Here is a 21,233-nt window from a genome sequence, read left to right as displayed (position 1 = left end):
CCTAACTTGCTATCAGCACTGTAAACTAAAGAACACGAGTTGGTGAATTACCTGTTGTGTATTCTAGCACCAAATGTTAACGTTCAGCCGAATACATCCGCCTTTGACAGAATTACTGAATAACGCGATCCACAGTAAGAACTGATCTACAACTATGAACTAATTGGTGGGCAAATTAAACATTGTTTTTCTTATTGCTGTGCTGGTTGCAGGCACACAGAGAGTGTGGGATTGGTATCATATAGTCCACTTTTGGCCTCAGTGAGCGTGCTTACCGGACTTCACACTGTTGTCAGCGTCATTAACTGAGACTATGCAGGATGTTTTTCATTTTACTAGCCTTACTCTAGATGGCATTGCTGCTGCTTGGGTGGGTGGCTCGGCCCCCATAAAACAGCATGCAAGGAGCCCCATAGTAAGCACACACTGCTGTGAGCCAGAGCGAGAAACTCTGGAGCAGAACTGCCTGTGGCTATCCATGCACTTTAGCACATCTTTAAATTGCAGCGATAGACTTTTTCCACCCTCCCTGGCTGAAGCACCAAAACACGTCGCAGCTAAAAACAGAAAACAAGGCTGCTCTCAGGCACTGGTGGACAGCAGCAGTCAGGTAACTCACACTAGGGTTGATACCTTTTCCAGAGAAATATTGGCCATTAGTTGTTATTCAAAGGGTCTGCAAAGGCCTGGACCTGGTACTACACTGGACTGAAAACAAAATTGAATTTTTTCATTTGTAATGTGCCATTTCTGTATATGTTGACTTTAAGTGTTAGTCACTCATAGATCATCTCCAGAACACTTTTAAAACTGCTTTCTATGTATATTTGTTCTTTGTAGTATGTACAGCTAAAATGTAAAAGTTCCACCTTTAAGTGATTTTGCCTATTTTTGTACCGTCCGCAACATCAAAATATCTGTCTGTATTATTTTGATTTCAGTGGGATTTGCTTAGCTGTATTACGGCGCAATAAAGTGTGAAGACATGGGGGTAGGAGATGTTTTAGGATGATTTATTTACTTTTATATCTTCTGGGCACACAAATCATATCAGTATCTTAACTTTCCATTTCAGGGGTTTTGAAGCAGGTTCAAGATAATGTAGGTCTTATTGATCAAGAGGGTGTAATTTCCAATATTTATCTGTTTCCATGCACTTCATCACTTGGTTTCACTCTGTCACACTAAGGGGAGATTTACTAAGATTTTGTGCCGTGTTTGTGTGACAAAAGTGACGCAAACCGGCGCTAAATCTTTTTTTCCCTATTTACTTTCTAGTGCTAAACTTGTTTAGTGCTGGAAATAATGGAAAAGTAATGCAAAACAGGGCATAGCACTGCTTCGCATTACTTTGCTCCATGGGGGCGTACCAAGGGTGGAGCATGGGCGTTCCCATGCAACTACCCATGATTTCTCACGCTAACTCCAATTTACTAAATAAAGTAGATTAGGCACACATTCAAACTGGGAAAAACTTTACATTGTGTCTGGGCATCATATTTTGTACAGGAAGCGTACCCTTCCTGTACCAAACCTATGTTAGACTAATGCACACACCCTAGCGACTTTGTGGTCGCTTTCCCTACTATGAATTGCTGGAGCAAGGAGCCTCCAAATTGCTCTTGTCCTGGTATTTCAAAACAATTAACTTTGCATTTTTTACTATTATGTACATTTTATGTCACCTACAGAAAGGCTATTTTAAAACTGCTCTTAATCTTAAAAGCCATCAGATAATCTCTAAAATACAGCAATGTATGGAGCAGGTATCGGGGGGCACACCAAAGGTAATGCATTGTAAAGGGTGGAGAACCAATTTCTTTGAAGGCTCTTAGAAGCTCCTCAGTCTACATTGACTCTTGATGTGTGCCGTTTCCATTCTCCTACTACACATGAAACATAGTGATTCATAGTGTGGCAAATTTCACAATTTTCCAGGATACCCAAAATCATCTAGTTTTATATATAATACACATTTTGAAAATAGAATTCTGACCCAACTTTGTTGCAAATGTAAAAATTACTTCCACTGATTAAATGAGCTGCTTTCTTCTGCTATTCAAAAGATGATCCCATTTGCCAAGGGAATCAAAATGGACATTAAGTTATGAAAAATTCAAAAAATTGTTAATGGATACACACCTGTTTTTTTCTGTCTATTAGCTTTCACCTTGCCAAAACTGAAGATGATTGTATAGGTTTTACTTAGATTTATCTTCAACTCCTTACTATCCATAAATGCAACAAATACATTGCAAGAATCATTAGTTATTCTTGCCATTAATACCGCATCGTTGGCAAAAACTAAAATAGGGACTAAACGAGTTCCTAGCCTAGGGAGATCTAATCCTTTAGTTTGACAAACTGTATCAGTCTTGTATGAGAAAAGAGAAAAGGTGCCAAGAGGGGCAGCTTTGCCTGACCCCTCTCTTCACCCTAATACCCTAAGGGTAATAGGGTGTGAGCACTCCCCATTTATATGATAACGAATTCTTGCAGCTGCAATCTGATCTAGTTGGGCAAAAAGAGCAAAATTCTGGTGCACCTGGCTTTAACAAAATGTGCCACAATTTAGAGCGAATAACAAAATCAAAGGTGCTCATCAAGTCCATGAAACAGAGGTGTAGGTGCTTGTTTTTAGTCTTAGTATATTTCCCAATTGTCAAGCTCAAATTTGGACATTGTTCCACAGCGCTGATGCCCCTCCTAAAACCATATTGTGTTTCAGTGAGAATGTTGCCTCCCTCTGCCCAGACTTCTGTTCTTCCCAATAAAACTTCCTCCAAGATCTTAACAGATAAGTCCAGAAGGGGGATCGGACAGTAGCACTTGGAATCTGATCGTCTTCCCTATTTAAAAATGGGAACCGCTGTGGTCTCTGTCAGTGACCGGGGAAAGATCCCTGACCGTGCTGCATTAAACAAGAATGTTAAAATGGGTGCCCTGAAGTCAATAGAATGTTTTATCTGGGCCGATGGGGCATCATATGAGCCTTGAGAGTTCCCTTTTCTACACTTCCCAATAGAGCATAAGTGACCTTACCCAATGTGAACCTAAATGATGGTGTAATGGTTATTAACTGCATATGATTTCCTCGGTCATGAGTGCTATTAGAGTTATCAACTTGAAATATAGATACACAGTCTTCAATCAATCAATCAGGTGTTTGTTAAGCGCGACTACTCACCCATAAGTGTCTCAAGGCGCTGGGGGGGTCGCAGGTTCTGGTCCATCAAGGAGGGGGTCTGTCGAAGAGCCAGGTTTTGAGTTTTCTTGCGAAGATGGGGAGCGATGTTGTCTGTCTGAGGTGAGGCGGAAGGTTGTTCCAGGCTCTGGCCGCGAGGAAGGAGATGGAGCGGCCTCCCGATCTGGTCTTTCTGGGTGACCATGGCGTTGGAGAGCTGAGCTGATTGTAGGGTCTTTTGGGGTGTGTGAAATTTAAGTCGGCTGTTCAGGTATGCTGGTCCGGTGTCGTGGAGGGTCTTGTGAGCGTGGGTTAGCATCTTAAAGGTGATTCTAGGTTCGATGGGGAGCCAGTGGAGTGTGTGCAGGTGCTGGGAGATGTGGCAGTGTCTTGGTGGGTTGAGGACCAGTCTTGCGGCGGCGTTTTGGATGTTCTGTAGCTTGCGGGTGAGGTGTTTGTTTATTCTGGCGTGGAGTCTTGGCACGGTATCAATGAGCAAAACTGTGGGGCTATGGCTTGCCTGGAAAGAGGTGAAATTATCATACCCTAAAATAACTTATCATTCATTTCACTTGACTGTTTCAATTTAGCCCAGGCCTCTTTCTGGACTTCTTTCCGTAAGATCAGTAACTGTTTGTACTTTATGTCTAAGGGATTTTTTATCAAACACACAAACACACAAAAGGTGATGGGAGGATGGTTGCAATAAGTCTAACCGCCGGCAATCGCTTGGAGTAGCATTCCAACCCATTGTTCTTGTTCCCACCATGACACCTCAGATTACACCCAGCTATATGCAAATGAGTCTTGGTCCTGCTCCAATGGGAACAGTCCATTCCAAACTGCCAAGCCATGGCCTCTCTGAACCGAAACACAAGTAACCCAAGACCAGTTTTGGCCTAATTGGGGCTCATTAGTCTTGTGTAGCTTTATTCTGGTGACACGGTGAGCAAGGGACCCAGGTTTGGGAATACACTTGGTTACTTAGGGCGGTACATCAAACACACAAAAGGTGATGGGAGGATGCTTGCAACAAGTCTAACCGCCGGCAATTGCTCAGGGAAGCATTCCAACATATTGTTCTTTTGCCCACAATGTCACCTCATATTAAATACAGCTGTTTGCAAATCAGTCTTGGTCCTGCCCCAGTGGGAACAGTCCATTCTGAGCTGTCAAACCAGGTCCTCTTTGAACCGGAACGCAAACAACGCAAAACCTGCCACCCCGAGTGATTGCCAGTGGTTAGACAAATTGCAAGCATTCCTCCGTTCACCTTTTGAAACCAAGCTATACCTGGCTGACAAGCCCTTATCAGGGTGAAACCCGTCCTAGGTTGTTTGAGTTCCAGTTCAGTAAAAGATATGGCCTGGCAGTTCGGACTGGACTGTTCCTTTGAGGAGCAGAGTCAAGGCTGATTTTCTTATGGCTGAGTTCAAACCGAGGGTGCACGGTGAGCAAAAGAACGATGGGTTGGGATGCTCCCCGAGTGATTGGCACTGATTAGACAAGTTGCAAGCATTCCTCCCATCAGCTTTTGCATTTCGTTAGGGATTTTATAGACGGTGTATTTCTAGGCCTCTTATGGAAAGCCTCTTTCAAATGTCTGAGTGCTATAGTGCATGCATGATCAAACCAACCTTGTTGTTTTCTTATATGCTTCCTGGACGGATTTGGTAGAAGTGAATTAATAGTCCTACGAATTGACATAAATGCCTCAACTGATTACCCTGCTTTCACTTCCTCATTCAAAGTCAGAACTGTGATTTTCAAGTAGGGTAGCCAGCAGTGTTTCTGGATAAACCTCAGCCCATTTGATTCTATGCCCATTTGGTCTCTCCACTGTTATAAACACCGAGCATCTTATGTTCGATGGACGGTTTAACCCAATCTGTAGAGTTACCAATACAATATTATGATCCCTCACCCAGAGAACGGCCTCAGATGTACTAGAGGAAATTAGAATGTGGTCAGTAGTACACCTCGCACACACGCTTTTAAAAGTTGGTATTAAATCAGACGGTGGAGGGGGGGGCAAAAATCAACACTGATGGGAAGATTATACTTACTAAATGCATTGTTGATTGTATCACCGTATTTATTATGCTTAATCTGTGAATATTCCCGGCTCAGAGGATCCATTATTCTACAGATTTGAGATGAAAGTGTCCATACATGGGCACTAAACTTCCCTGCTCACACTATGCAAAATATCTCTTTACTAATTCATAAGGAAATTATCAAAACCCTTCTCGGGGGCGTCAACTACATTAACAAGTGCAGAGTCACAATTGTTATAAAAATTCATTGATACTATATCCGGGAATTATCTAATGCACAAAGCAAAACTGGATAATTTGTGGAGACTAGAATACTGTTCAAAACTCTTGAAAAGAGGAGAACACAAATAAAAATTGCCAGGTCACCTTTAACGCTCCCTGCACTTACACGAGAAGGGGGGGGGGAGGAGTCAGTTTCCTGTTAGTAAATCTTAAATGTGTCCTTTTGCATTTGAAAAATATTCATTTTTGATGTGCACATCTGATTGTGAGGGCCTGAAAATAAAATCGCATTTCCAGATTCTGAAACCTCCACATTGGCTTCCCTTTGATTTTCAGATCCTCTTTAAGGTTGCCTGATTTTTGTGTAGAAGCCCAAGAACTGGACTCTAAAATGGCGCTAGACTGTGGAGCTTGTATCACAAAAATTAATGACTTGTTGAGACTTGACGTCCTTAAAAGTCATAGCACCTAGCCAAAATCACAAGTTTTCCTTGGGCTACCTTGAGCATTTGCTTGAATAAATTTCCAATGCATTGTAGAAAAGATCTAGAAACATATCTGTTTGCTTTATATAGAATACTGTATTGTTAAACTAAGAGAGAGAAAGAGAGAGGGGACTGGTCTTGATGTTCAAATTCTAAAACAAATTCTCTGTCCAGTCTGGCCTACATCCAAGTGTCCACTTGCCACTGGTTATGTGGCTTTCTTCTAGGCTCAGAAACAGCTTTCTCTATCCCAGGACCACCTGCACTTTCCAGCATTAGGAGAGAAGTTTGTGAGCAAGATGGATCTCAACAGTCAGACTTTGTAGGTCAGAAACGATCTATCTTTCTTTACCCTTGGAGCAACCTTTCAAGTCAAGAGATTTAGGGGACATCTATCCACGCTACTTCATCAAGCAGAGGGAATTATTTCAGTGAACATGTAGTTTATTCTCTTGTGTTAATATGAGCATCTCTTCCATTTCATAGTGCTTTGTAGCCATTTTTCAACGGTGAGATCAGCTTTGATTGGCGACAACCTTGTTGCACATTAAGCTTAAGTTCACACACTTCCTCGCCTGAGTTTTACTAGTGTGACCAAGGTCCTGTGTCAGATCTCTGCCTAGTTGTCACTGTTATTCAAGGTAGCTTTGTGCGCTCGTTAACCAACAGGACGCCCCTTTCTAGGCAGCCACATCGCTGTTTGGAAGCCAATGTTGTATTTTTTTCCAGGTTAGTGAGGAAAATTGGCTCAAAATACTATACCTCTTAAATTTGATATTTGTGCATCTTGTCCTGTTTGCCAAATGTCAATTTAATTACAGAATCCCTTTAAATTTTAAGGAAAGGGCAAACTGCAGCTTGAAACTGCAACACGTCTCATCTGCTGCAGAGGTACAACTACAAGATAGTGAAAAAATAAAAATAAATTCAAAGGAATATGGTCTAAAGATGGATGCCCTACACTTTAACTATTGTATAATCTATTTTTTTGTTGTCTATCCAATGAGTTCTTTTCAAGTTGTATGTGAGCTTGTTTGTTTTTATAATTGATCTGGTCCTGTGAGTTGATTGCATTTTTATCCGTTTTGAATTGTTTTTCAAGATTTTAGTTTCATTGTGATTATTGTAGAGGACTCCTTCGGCCATTTGTGGTAAAGTTCCTCCTTTTTTAAAAGTTGTAAACAAAATAAATATTTCATACACAGAAATGCAGGCCTTGACACCATGCGCTTTAACACCTAAAACCTGCATGTGTGGAGGCCGGGTAGGCGGAATCTATGTATATGGTATAGCAGGCTCAACCCATGTTAAGAACAACAGCGTCGGAGAGCGCTAGGTGGTGCCTGACCGTCATGGACGCCTTTCCGTGAGGCTCCCGACGCCGGTCCCCGCAAATCCGTCTGATTCCCCCCTGGACTGCCCTGGCCGGCCCGCTCTGGGCGCTGGGGTGTGTGAAGCTGCCCTGCTGCCCCACGCCTGCTCCTGGGGCGCTGTGATCACCGGGGGCCTGCCTAGACGACGCGAAGCCCGGCCGGCGGCGGACGGTGGCGGGTGCGGAGCCGCGGCCCGGGCAGGCAGCAAATTTAGCCCGCGGCGCCCACGAGGGGCGCAGGCCTGACCCGGCCGGAGACGAGGACGCGGCGGCCGCGAGGCTGCCGCGGGTGCTGTGGGTACCGGCTGGGTGCTGTCCTGCTTCGCTGATGCAGTCCGGAGCCCCTGGAGTGCTGTGACTGGCCCCCCCGTGCGGAATCTGATGGCAGATTAGGCGGTGAGTGCGGCGGCGTGGGACCGTTTCACCGGGGCGGCTGCGGGGGTCGGGTGCGGAGGGGAGACCCCCCATCGGGCCGTGCGTCGGCGGCCGGGGGACCCGGACCCCCGCCCCCCCCCTTCTCTCTCCTTTCTCCTCCTGGCTGCGGCGCGGACCCGGCCCCATCGTTCCGAGACTGGCTGCCGGTTCCGGGTGTGGGGGGGCCCTCCTTGACTCGGGCTGCACATCGGCGGTTGGGGGGTGTCGGTGCTGTTCCCCCCCCCTCCCCCCCCCTCATCGTTCGGGGCCCCAGCTGAAGATATCCGACAGGCGGCACCGTGCCCCCCCCTGGGGGTGGCGGGGAGACCGCACTGGCGAGGCGTCCCCTTGGAGAGGTGGGCTGTGCACAGGAGTGGTGGTCCTGGCGACTACCGGCTGCGGTGCTCTTGAGGGACGATCCGCTGGCTTGGGACTGTGAGCTGCGTTGCTGGACCTTGCTTTGCTGGGGGAGGCCTACGGACGCGACTGCGGCAGGGGGTTGGACTAGCTGTCCCGCTGAGGAGCTCATCAGGGATTGACCGCTGGGGCTGGTGGTGCCAGGCCCTTTCCGACCGCGGGTTCCCCCCGCCGTCCCCCTGCTGGTCCCACGTCAGCCCGAGCACCCGCTGACATCCTGCTGGTGTATCTCCAGTCCGTTGCCCCGCTTCGCTGACGGCCGCCCCAGAAATGGGTAAGGACAAAGCCAATAAGCTGGCGTCCGGGGCCACCCAAACCAGGATGGACAAATTCACGACCTCCGACAAGGGGTCCGGCTCCGCGGCCGAGCTGGCCCCGGCCCCCGCTACAGACCTTGCTGCCATCCTGCAGGCCATCAACTCCTCCCGCGCCTCCCTTGAGGGCATGGTGGGAGAGGTCAAGGTGGACGTTGCTCTTCTCCGGCAGGATCTGCGGAATGCCACCGCCCGCATTTCAGAAGCCGAGTCCCGGATATCCACCGCTGAAGATGACATCCGCCACCTACAAGACCAGGTTCGGGAGCTGACCACCCACTCTAAGGAACTACACCGCCGGGTCGAGGATGCAGAAAACCACGCTCGGCGCAGCAACCTGCGCTTAGTGGGATTTCCGGAGGGAGTCGAATCGGGCCGGGCGGACGATTTCATGGAGCGCTGGTTCCGGTCCTGGATGCCGGCGGATAGCCTATCTACTTCGTTCGTGGTGGAGAGAGCCCATCGTTCCCTGGCCCCCAGGCCCCCAGGTGCGCCCCCCCGGCCGTTCATCCTCAAGCTCTTGAACTTCCGCGACCGGGACGCCATTCTCCGCGAGGCCCGCTGCAAGGATACCCTCCACTACCAGAACCACAAAATCATGATATTCCCGGACTACACTCGCGAAGTCCAAGAGCTGCGCCGCTCCTACACGGAAGTGAAACAAAAGCTGCGCTCCCTGGGACTCCAATACCAGCTCCAGTTCCCGGCCCGCCTCCGGGTCGTCTTCCAGCACAAGACTCTGTTCTTCGATACCCCGCGGGCGGCCTGGACCTGGTTGACAGAGGAGCACCCCCTGCAGCGCTCTGGGCGCGGATCGCCTACGGGTATGCGGGGGGGACGGGGGAAGCCCCGGACATCGAAGACCCGTCGGCGGCACCGCACATTACCCCAGGAGCGCACAGCGGGGGAGGCGATCACCACGCGCTCTGGGGGACGGCCACGCCGGGGATCGAGAACCTCCTCTGCCTCCTCGGCCGCACACGCCAGTCCCGTGGCAGATGGGCGGCGGGCCGTGTCACTCCGGCTCACGGGCCCTGCAACCCAACCGGCCGAGTTGGTGGACACTTCGGACCTCTCTCGCAGCCCTAACATTTGACTTTCTTTGCTTCTTTTGGGGGAGGGGGGGTGGGGGGTGGCTGGGCGGGGGGTGGAATGCTCCGCTGTCAGTGTTGCTCTTGGCCAGGGCAGGTAAATCAGGCTTGACTTTAGTTGTATCAGGGGTCCACTAGCGCTCAAGCCCAAGCGTTTTAGCTTGGTGGTTCTTCCATTTGGTTCGGGCGACAGATGCTTCCGTTTTCGAAGTATAGGGTGGGGGGTGGGGGGTTGGGGTTGGTTTGGGGTTGTTTCTTCCTCGTTGGGGAGATTTTGTTGGTGGGGGATGACTCCCTCTTATCTGTTGTGCTAAGGTATCATGTACTGTTTGACCTGCTCTCTCGCCCGATGTCCCGCTGTCCTTCCTCTCTAGGGGCCTGCTCAGACGCGCCTCTACTGGCCCCCTCTTCTGTCCTAGACTATGGCTGACCCACCTGTCCCTAGGGCCGCCATGCGCATACTATCCTGGAACGTCAATGGTCTTCTGGACCGTTTTAAACGCATGGCGGTCCTCAAATATGCGCAACGTGCAGAGATTGATGTGCTCCTCCTCCAGGAGACTCACCTGTTGGGTAACAACTGCCCCTTCCTTGGCCGTTACGGTTATGACAGGGTATGGCATTCAGGTTTTGCACGGGGATCCCGAGGGGTGGCCATTTTGCTTCGCAAGTCCTTCCCCTTTGTCCTGACCCGGGTGCATTTGGACCCCCAGGGTATGGTAGTGGTGGTATGTGGCACTCTGGAGGGGCGACCCCTTACCCTGATGTCCCTCTACGCGGCGCCATCCCTCCTGCCAACGGCCCTCTCCCACGCAGCGGGTCTCCTCCCGACACTCCCGGCGGGTTCCCTCATTCTCGGCGGGGACTTCAACGCTGTCTACTCGCCCCACCTGGACTCGACGGGTCCGGTCTCCCTGACCCGCGTCGCCCGTGCAAAACAGCTCTCATCTTGGGCTGAATCACAGGGCCTCTGCGATGTCTGGAGGATCTGGCACCCGCAGGCGCGCCAATACACCCACACGTCGGCGGCCCATCACTCCCATGCCCGGATCGACCTCATCTTCGTACCATCCACCGATTGCGCGGGGGTGCGGGATGTACGCATTCTCCCGAGGGGCCTTTCGGACCACTCGCCAGTGCTCCTCGCTCTCGGCCCCCCCCCCCCCTCTCTGCCCGTCCGATGTGGCGTTTGAACGCCTGGTTCCTCCACGACAAGGCTTTTCGGAAGGCGGTCGGGGGCGAGATAGCCGATTATTACTCTCACAATGAGGGCTCTGTCATCTCCCCTGCCGTCCTGTGGGAGGCCGGCAAGGCGACTGTTCGGGGCGCCGCTAAGGGGCATCTGCAACGCCAACGGCGGGCTCAATCCCAGAAGCTCGCGGACTGCGAGGCCCAAGCCTTGGAACTGGAGCGCAGTCTGGGGGACTTGGATGATGCCGCACGGTCTCGTCGCTTGGCCTTCCTGCGGGAAGAGATTCGCCTACACTCCCTGGAGGCGGCGAAGATTCTATGGCGCTCCTCGGTGGCCCGGGTGTACGGCTGGGGAGACAAAAACGGCACTCTTCTCCACCGACTGGCGACCTATCCCCGGGCGGGCAGGATCATTCCAGCCATCGCGGACCCTGCGGGTGGCATCCACACGGCCTTGGTGGCGATAGCCCAGGCGTTCGCTGACTATTATTCCCAGCTGTACCGTCTCCGGCCGTCCACGCTCTCCCTAGAGGAGTTGCTGGGGACGAACGGGGCGACGCTTGCGCGGCTGCAGCCTGAGGTTTCTGAGACCCTTGATTCGCCGATCGAGCTGCAGGAGATTGAAGAGGCGATCGGCCGCCTGGCGCCTGGGAAGATCCCGGGACCCGACGGGTTCCCCCAGGAGTACTACGCTCACTATCGTGAGACTCTGGCCCCGAGGCTTCGGGACCTCTTTGCGGCCGTGGTGGAGACGGGCTCGTTCCGGCCCGAAACGGACACAGCAACCATAGTTGCCCTCCCCAAGACACAGCCTCCCTCGCGGTCCTGCTCCGACTACCGGCCGATATCCCTTATCAACACCGAACTCAAAATCTATGCTACGGTCCTGGCGCAGCGGTTGTGCCCGTCGCTTGCCTCCCTGGTCCACCCGGATCAATGTGGCTTTATGCCGGAGCGGGGGACCAGACACTGCCTGCGGCGCCTACACCTCGCGATGGCGCACCGCGGCCGCCTTTCCCCCTATCTGGCCCTCCTCTTGGTCGACTTTGAAAAGGCCTTCGACTCCGTGGGATGGGCGTACTTAGGTGACGTCCTGGAGCGTATGGGCTTCGGTCTCCGGTTCCGTGCCATGGTAGCGGTCCTGTATGCGCACCCGCGGGCCCGTGTGTTGGTCAATGGGGCTCTATCTCGCCCGTTTCCCATAGGTCGGGGGACGCGCCAGGGATGTCCGCTCTCGCCCCTCCTTTTCGCTCTGGCCATGGAACCCCTGGCGGTGCTGATTCGTGCGGATCCCGTTCTTCGCGGATGGGAATGGCCAGATGTGGCCCCCGATAAGATTGCCCTATACGCGGACGATGTCCTCCTCTATCTTTCTGATCCAGCGACCTCGGGCCCCAGGTCCGCCGGATCCTCCATCGGTTTGGCCAAGCGTCGGGTCTTCATCTGAACCCAAAAAAATCCGTTCTAGTCCCGCTACACCCGTCGCGGGAATGTTTCGACTGGCAATCGGATATTCCCCTCCGGAGACTCTCCTTTAAGTACCTGGGGATCTGGGTCACCCTCCTTCCGGAACTCTGCTGGGCCCTCAATGTGGCTCCAGTAGTCAACAAAACCAGATCAGATATGCTCCGGTGGCAGTCCCTCCCATTGAATCCGCTAGGGAGAGTCGCCTTATATAAGATGATGATCCTCCCCAAGTTTCTTTACATGCTACAAAACACTCCATGCCCCTTTCCGCGCCCGTGGTTTCGGGACCTGGATAAGATGGTGACCAAATTCCTCTGGGGCGGCGGTAGGCCTCGGCTGGCCTTGGATCGCTGCAGGGTCCCCTCCTATGACGGCGGCCTGAGCATGACTAACCTATACCTTTATTATCTGGCCACCCAGCTACTGGTGATCCATGACTGGTTCTCGGGTGGTTGGGGCGACCCGGCTTATCGACTCGAGGTGCACTGCCTCGGGTTCTCCTCCATCCAAAACATGCTCTATGGCACAACGATCCCCCTGTCACTCCCCGACGTCGTGCGGGCTCCCTTTCTCGCGTGGCGCGCGGCCTTGCGGCACACCAGATGGTCGGGGACGTCCACGCAACTCACTCCGCTTTGGCACGGGATATGGCTGCGGGAGGTGGTGGGACTAGCGGGCTTTCGGCAGTGGGATCTTCTTGGTATCTCCTGTCTGGGCGATATATGGCGTGGGAGCCGCATGTGTTCCTTCCAGGAGCTTCAGACCCGCTTCTCGCTGCAGCCTTCTCAATTCTACCGCTACCTTCAATTGCGCCACGCGGTCCGGGCTCATGTCCCTCTAGACTCCAGACTGCCTTCCCATAGCCCACCTGAGGCTCAGGTGATGTTGGGGTATCTGGGGAAGGGGGGTATATCCCGCATTTATAAATCCCTGATTAACAATACCCCGGTGGACTGGAGCAGGCTAAAACAGCGATGTGAGGCCTGGGTGGGACCCCTGGATGAGGCGGACTGGAGGGACGCCCTTATGGGCCCTCGGTCGCTTACCACCTCCGCTAGGCTGCGGCTCATCCAACTCTATTACCTCCACACTGCCTATCTGACTCCGGACCGCCTGTATCGTGCGGGCCTCCGCGTGGACGCCTCCTGCACTCGCTGTGGGGTAGCTCCGGCGGACTTTTTCCATATGGTGTGGTCTTGTTCCCGTCTGGAGGACTACTGGGCAGCGATCGAAGCCGAGCTAGCGGAGGTCCTGGGATGGGAGGTTCCCCACGAGCCTAGAATGGCCCTGCTGGGCATCATGGACGGGATGGACGGGTCCCGTAACGAGAAGTACTTCCTCGCCACTGCCCTTATGGTGGCTAAGAGGGATATAGCGGCAGTGTGGTCACAGCCAGACCCGCCCAGAGTGGCTACCTGGAGTAGAGGGGTGGATTGGTGTGCGGCCCAGGAGCGGTCGCTATACGCTGCACGGGGCTGCCCCAAAAAATTCCGCAAGATATGGGGGAAATGGCTGGGGGCCTGTTTTGAAGGGTGGGGGCGCAGAGGGTAGGGACGGAGGATGGGGGAGGAAGGGAGGGTCTTTGCAATTGTTTGTTGATGCTTCCCTGATTGAAGTTACTGATGCCTTGTTCAATGCACTGATGTATATCATTCTTAATATTGTTCTTTATGCCGCAAAACACAATAAAAATTTGTTTATCAAAAAGAACAACAGCGTCTTTACAAGGAACCAGCAGAAGGTCTGACATGGCCACAGTGAATCAACATACACAATGTCTCCTTGCGCTATTCAACAATTTACAAACATTTTGCACCCCAACAGAGATATTACAATATCCTGGCAAAGGTTTAGGTCTGGAAATTTACACACTCTTGACCAGCCAAGCATGTCTACTCATGTTCAGATAAATCATTATAGCATCCTCTTTATGTTCAGATCCTGTGTGAGTAATCATTGCTGCCCCCTTTACACAGATCTTCATGGAGCACAATCAGTTAAAATGTGTTTATACAACATCCTTTATTGTTAGTGCACCTCGGCAGCTGGATTGGTGTTCTTGTGTGCTTTTGCCGTAGTCATGTGCATTTATCCATCACGAACAGTGAGTAAAAATTACAGATTAGTGATGTCCCATCTCAGTCTCCACACTCCAATTACGATTGCATGATGTGAAGGTGTTTAAAGGAGCCATCGACGAGAGGTGTCAAAAAGCAATAAGCTGACATCATCAAACAAAGCAAGATTCTAGAAGTCCTGTTGTTGGCGATTGTTGGAGATGCCGGACTGGGCAAAGAGATTTCTTTCTACACTGGATAGCCAATTTAAATGTAAACAATGTTGCATTCTTTGTGTGAGGAACCAGTAACCTATTATGGTGGCAATGTCACCATTCACACCACGTGTGGCCATGCAAGTTGATTCAAGATGGAAAGGTGAGGCAGTGTGTGTGTGCGTGTGTGTTTGGGCTACACTGTGCAGTTATACGGGGGGGGGGGGGGGAAGGTTCCATAGGAAGAACATTTTTTTTTTTGCTTATAACTTTAGCACCGTTTGACGAACTTCATTCATTAAACTTTCCAAAAACAAATTTCATACAGTTTACCTCTTTCCTGCAATGTTTCGTGGTGATCCGTCTAGCGAGGGCCAAGAAAAAGATGGAGTTCCAAATGTTGATTTCCTATGTTAAATACCCATTGGAAATTCAGGGAAGTGATACAGAGAAAATGACTCAACGGAATTACACCAAATTGGGCAAAATATCAGAACTTTACAGAGAAAGGTTGCTTTTAATTATTTGGTGTAAATTTGTTCAGCTGTTTTTGAGAAATTCTTGTTTAAAGAGGGGTTCGGGTGGTTATGAAGGAGTTAAAAATGTTGTGTGATATATGGCTTGTTGGGATCCAGATATTCTCGGATTGTCCACTTTAAATGGGCTAGTCAATCCTAAGGGGCTAGTCAATCCTGAGTGGCTGGCCATGATGAGGGGTGTAGTATGTGCGGTGGGTGGAGTAGGGGTGGTGCTGCAGGAGAAATGGCAGTGATCGCATGAGAAGGGTCTTATCATGCGATGCGGTGTGGAGAGGGGGCAGCTGTCATCTGGCTGCCACTGCATGATTGTTCATAGCTCATCTTTGGGTAGCTGTTGAGTTTTGAAACATCCTTGTTGACTATGTGACTTTTGTACATATGTTCTATTGAATAGTGCACGATGCAACTATCTCACATCATGTCAACGTGATAATAAGGAATTAAATGTGACTATGCCGCAGAAGGTTTGCACTCTGTTCCCAAACTCACCCTGAAATGCTTGGAACATTGCAAGGTATTTATAGGTTTTTCTATATTTAGTTAGGGTTTTGAAATTTGTGCGTATTTCTGTGTTATCAAAGAGGGTGAATGAGTGCTTCCAGCAAACATCATCAGGGTGTGTTCACCAGTGCAACAGGCTAGTTGTGGTTATTGGCCAATTATGAAATATCTGTCCTCTCAAAGTAGCATTGCTTCATAGTGTTTACTTATGGACTTTTACATTGTTGTATGTCAATACATTAGAACATAATGTTCTCTTCAGGCAAATATGGTGACCTTCTGAGGAGACGGTGTCGTTTTACTGCTGGCTATGTGGAGAATTTCAAAATAATTTCTGCCTGCCCAGCTTTAGGACTACATGTGGTGCGGCCACATTGCATTGTGGGATATTAGTCATGGAGGTCTCTCTCTTGGTTTCAGTCTATTGCTTGTTTCTGCCACTTATACTTGTGCTATATGCCTTTTCAGCATGTAGCACTTGTGCAATGGTCAGCCAGCTATTTAAAGACTTCTCATGCTACCTAGTTCCTTATTTGTTTTTTCCTGACAAGAAAAGTGTAATTGTCCTTCTAACCTGCTGGTGCGTTTACACAATAATAATAATAATAAGCTATTTTATAGAGCACGTAGTTACATCAGCTGACATGCCCCAGTGCTACGGTTTTCGTATCATAATACTGAGCATGAAGTGCTGAAATGGCTGGAATTGAATAGATCTACAGAGCCAAGTTTTTAGTTTCTTGCAAAAGGATAGCTCTGACTTTTCCTGCCTAAATGGAAGAGGCAGAGAGTTCCACAGTTTGGCTACCAGAAAGCTGAAAGACCATCCTCCGATTGGAGGTCTTTTGATTCTGGGAATGCACGCTAGGGAAGTGTCAGCTGATCTCAAGTTTCTCTTTGGGGAGTAGGATGCAACCAGAGGATGCAGAAAACTGGGGCATTTACTCTTGAGGAATTAATGGCAAGAGCACATTGCTTTCAAGGAGACCCGTTCCTTCAGTGGAAGACAATGCAGTTTTGCCAGAGCAGGAGCTAAGGGAGAGCGCCTAGGCAGATTTAATAGCAGGCGAGCTGCCATGTTCTGCACACGATGGCATCTCATCAGTCGTGACTGAGAGAGCTCCAGATATAGTACATTACAATAGTCCAGTCTGGAAATGATTAAAGACTGGACCACTGTCTTCCTAGCTGTCTCTGGCAAAAAAGCAAGGATTTTTTTTCAAAATCACAAAGCATTGTCCCGCTAGGCTTGTGATTTGATTGTCAAATGATTACTTTGAGTCAAAACCAGATGCCAGCTCCTCCATTAGGGCAGAGGGGTGTCACCCTACTGCCTTTTCGCAGTGCGGGAAGCAGAAACATAAAATGGTAACACTACCATTTTATGTTTCTGCTTCTCGCACTGCGAGAAAGCAGAAGTGCCTGGTTGGAACGGGTCTGCTGGAAAGCAGGGGAGGCGTGACTAGCCCAATGCTTTGGACCCTGACTGTTTGATCGGCCCTCTGGGGCCGACCAAACCAGTCAATGCACACTCTCCTTTTTCTCTATGTAGGCAAAGCAGATGCCCCCTCCAATCGCTGACCATAGCAGAAGGGAGAGGGAAATGGAACCACACCATTTGGGTGGTTAAGTGTCCTACTTACATCATCAGGAATCCTACCCGGCTCTCACCCTACTTTGGCCCCTAGTTACCAAATGTTGGAGTTTATAATGTGGGGTATTCCCTGCCACTGGTGGGATAGGACGGACAGTGAAGGAGGCCACCTCCCTTTTGTTGTTACTGAGTGCAGACATGGCCAGAGCTGAAGTAGGCGTAAGCTGTGGATTCTCCTACACCTGGTATCGCTCTAACAGCACAGATTCACTAAACTTTCAATCCCCTTTTCTCCCTCTAAAAACGCCAGCCTTCGTTCCCTTTGTCTTTTCTGCTCCTACCTCATCTTCCTGGAAGCACAAACAGGTGCCTACGGTTTCCATAGCACTGCTCATCGCTGTGCTCTAACGTTCACCTATAATTCTCAACTCACCCGTCTTTGGTGGGTGACACACCCTTCTGCCCTTCCTCCTTCATCCCCTGGGCGTCCTGCTCGCCTGTGTCACAGACTTGGGCTGCAGCCCTGGGGCTCTGACATTGCTCCGGCCAGACTGCCAGCCGACAGACAGTTTTACAGCCTGGTCTGAGGGTTACTGGAACCTTGGCTTAATTGCAGCCAGAGGTCAAGGAATACAACTATGGTGCTTTCACTACCTCAGAAATATAAATTTTAAACACAGGGTTTAAAAATGCCTACAAGCTTAAACTAATGTAATGTGGGGTTTTAAAAAGGTTTTAAAAAAAATCGAAACTTTCCCACCTAAAATCACCCCTGGCACGGACGAAAGCACATACTGAATTCTCACCCACCAAGCCGCTGCAAAAAGTTTACCGTTGTGCACCATCCGAATCCGAGACACTCCCCACAACAGTTCACCCACTACACAACAGACAGACTTGCCACACACCCAACACATTTCAGGGATGCCATTGTCAGCTACCAGGGACACCCATCATACATAGCAGCAGTTTCCACCCAACAGCACTCACTTCACGACACCTCCCCATGTGCACCTATTTCATCGCCTTTCTCAAACAGAGCATGTTCGTCAGAGCCATATAGTTTGCAAAGTCCTGCCAACTCTGAAGCACTCTCTCACACGGCCCCAACATACATCTTAAAACCATTCAAATAAGGTTGGCTTAAATATACCAAAGGAAGCTTCACAGACATTTATCTGGCTAGCTATATTGTTTAGAAAACAACCAGCACTGGCTTAAGACAGCCAATAATCAGGTGGGATGACGTAATAGAAGGCACGATATAAATGCCAATAACATAATATGCAGTGCCTAATTTTAGCAGGTGGGTGTAGGTGGTGGGCACCGGTACTCATTTTTCTGGACCAGGATTTACTTTTGATTATCAGACTTTGACCCAGAGCAGGAGACATACAGACAAAAATCTTGGCCCCCTTCACTTATTTATTTTACAAATTTAGCAGTGATAATGCACCAAAGAGTTCATGGGTGTGATTACGCCAACTTGTATTCCCTATTTTCTCTGCTACAGTTGGAACTGATGGTCTTTTATTTGCTTGCTAAAAGTGGTGGAGGGGAGTAAAACAATTCACGGTTATACTGTCAATTTAGTCATACTCCAAAGGACCACAGACTCCGAATTTCAATTTTGTGGGTTTATTATAAGGCCAAAAATAATTGAATATAAACACACCTCAATATCAGAGTATATAGATACATGAAAATGAATACTGAGCCGAGTCTACGAATATAATTCATTCGGCATAAAAGGCATAAAGTGATGAATTCCAAAATCAGAATACAGCATAGAATAGAAGCTGAGTCCAATACTCTTTTCATCTGGGAGGAAAACAAAAACAAAAATATCTTTCCCTACACTATTCTAAATGAGGATCCTACCAATCTCTCTTTTGTCATATCCCAAAGGTGTCGGCACGTGGGATTGCCTAAGAAGGCTGGGTCTCATAGCTTAAAGCTATGGAGCTCGCTCTAAGATGCTCCTTCTCCTCCGAAAGTTAGCAAAAGTCTTTCGAATCTGATTCCCTACACATCATACAAAAAGACCAAGTTCAGCCCTAATACGTCATGTGATAAAACTTTCCATTGCAATGTTTTCGGTAGCTTTCCACAGGAGCTTTAATTAATTTTTCTTCGTCTTCCAGTGGCCTTGGGTTTCAGATAGACCAGGCACGAAAGGAGTCCTCCCTTCTCGCCTTACAGTCTTATTCAAAGACATTCCGGGTATCTCCTTAAATCTAAGAATAACAAGGCCACATTCCTTCACCTGCAGTAGGATGAGAACACACTGTCTTCAAGCACAAAAAGGATTCATTTAATTATTTCTTAAGCAACCAAGGAGAAACGAAACTAACAACAGTTGGGCCTACAATTCAGGCAACTTAAACTAAACACAATTACATTACATGAGTATAATTTCATCCTGCACATTACACATATAGGAATTATAAATGTCTCTAATACATATAAAATCCTACTTGAATGTGCACACTACAAAATCAGTGCTACTAGAACGTGAATAAATGCATCTTAATAATTATAAAACGCTGCAAACGACAAAATACATGTGAGTGCGTTTCAACCATGAGTATAGTGCACCCATACAATCTAGAGTGCTGTAAGCGCTCTATCAGGTGTTTGGCAAGTCTAGCACATCGTGTAAGCGCAGAAATTTTGGCTCATAAATTTGGAATCAAATTTCCCTTGTTTTCACCAAGTGGAAAAAGCAAAGTTTGCAGACTGACTGTTGCTTTTGAAGCTGATGGTGCAGTAAACGATTGCAGCCGCCGTTGGTTCTCGTTTGTCATTTGGAACTTCTAAGGAGAAAAATGGGTAAGTAGTTCAGAATTAGCTGCCTCTAGATGAGTTTTGCATGTGCCTCTGGGATAATGGTACTGTCACCGAGCCGTATCTCAAAATGGGTTGCTAGGGGTTGGAAATTTCTATGTGCCCCAGATGGAGGTTGGTTATGACTATCAAAGGTGGCTGATATCTCTGACACCATTGGCAACAGCCAAAAAACCATGATGGTGGTTGGTTGGTTTGCGGTAACCTTTGCAAGGGAGTAGAGGATCTTCAAGTTACCATCAGGGTGAAATACGTCCCGTCTTTATAGTCTTGTGCAGTCCCTGGCTTTGGGACTTCTATGCCTCAAGGACTATTAGGAAGCCCTCTGTGTCTCTGGGCCTCTCAGATCCCACCTGAGGGATACCGGCCCCAGACATAGGAGGATTTTGCAATTGCAAGATATAAACATTTGTGAAACGGACATCAAGCCTTGATGACCTCCACACTGGCGTGCATCACATTTATCACATGAGCCATTCCTTATTTCAACAAAGAACTGCAAACCCAGGCTCTATCTGTTGCGAAGCGTGCACAGTGACCACACGGTTGTGATACACTCTCTGGCCCTTATTCAGGGCTGAAGCCCCCTGCACTTGCATCTCCTGCTGCATGCGGATTTGTACTAGAGATGGAAGTGAGCAGGTTCTATGGGGAACCAAGTTTGCAAGCTTGTTTAATTTTACCAGAATAGCAATCATACCTTTTGTTATGCAACCTTGAGTTGCCTCAAGCTGAAAGTCTTTTGTACTGTGAGGAAAAAGGAAGGACAGGGGGCTAAAGAAGAAATAAGTCTTCTCTCCAGAGTGCCTGCAATTAGAAAGAAATGTAAATGTGTGTAGTCGATAAGTCAGCAAACCTAATGGTTGCTTAGGAGCCAGTATAGGCTCTAAATGATAAATTCATTTGAAGATTTATGGTGTCTAAGAGTATTTCTTTTGTAGGGAGTTGTATAAGGGTATTACCAGTTTTGGAATGTGCCCTTTCAATTGAAATCTCCAAAAAAAGGTTTGCACTGGGTTCAGTGTGATTGCATATTACTAAAAGAATGACTTATGAAAGCACTGTAAGCACTTCAATTTTAAAAACGTCATCTTTTTGAAAATTTGTGGGAGCTTATCCAATAGTGTGGGCATGTTATACAACTGTGGCAGCCTGTCTTTTGCTGCGTGAAATGCATTGTTTTGAATTTATAACTTTCATATTCACAGTACCGCCTGTCACAGGCTGGTGCATCATAACATACGTTTGCACCAACTAGGATTCAAA

Source organism: Triturus cristatus, chromosome 1_2, assembly GCF_964204655.1.
Source record: "Triturus cristatus chromosome 1_2, aTriCri1.1, whole genome shotgun sequence".
Lineage (NCBI taxonomy): Eukaryota > Metazoa > Chordata > Amphibia > Caudata > Salamandridae > Triturus > Triturus cristatus.
The sequence above is the reverse complement of the archived record's forward strand: the minus strand, read 5'-3'. Positions refer to the sequence as shown.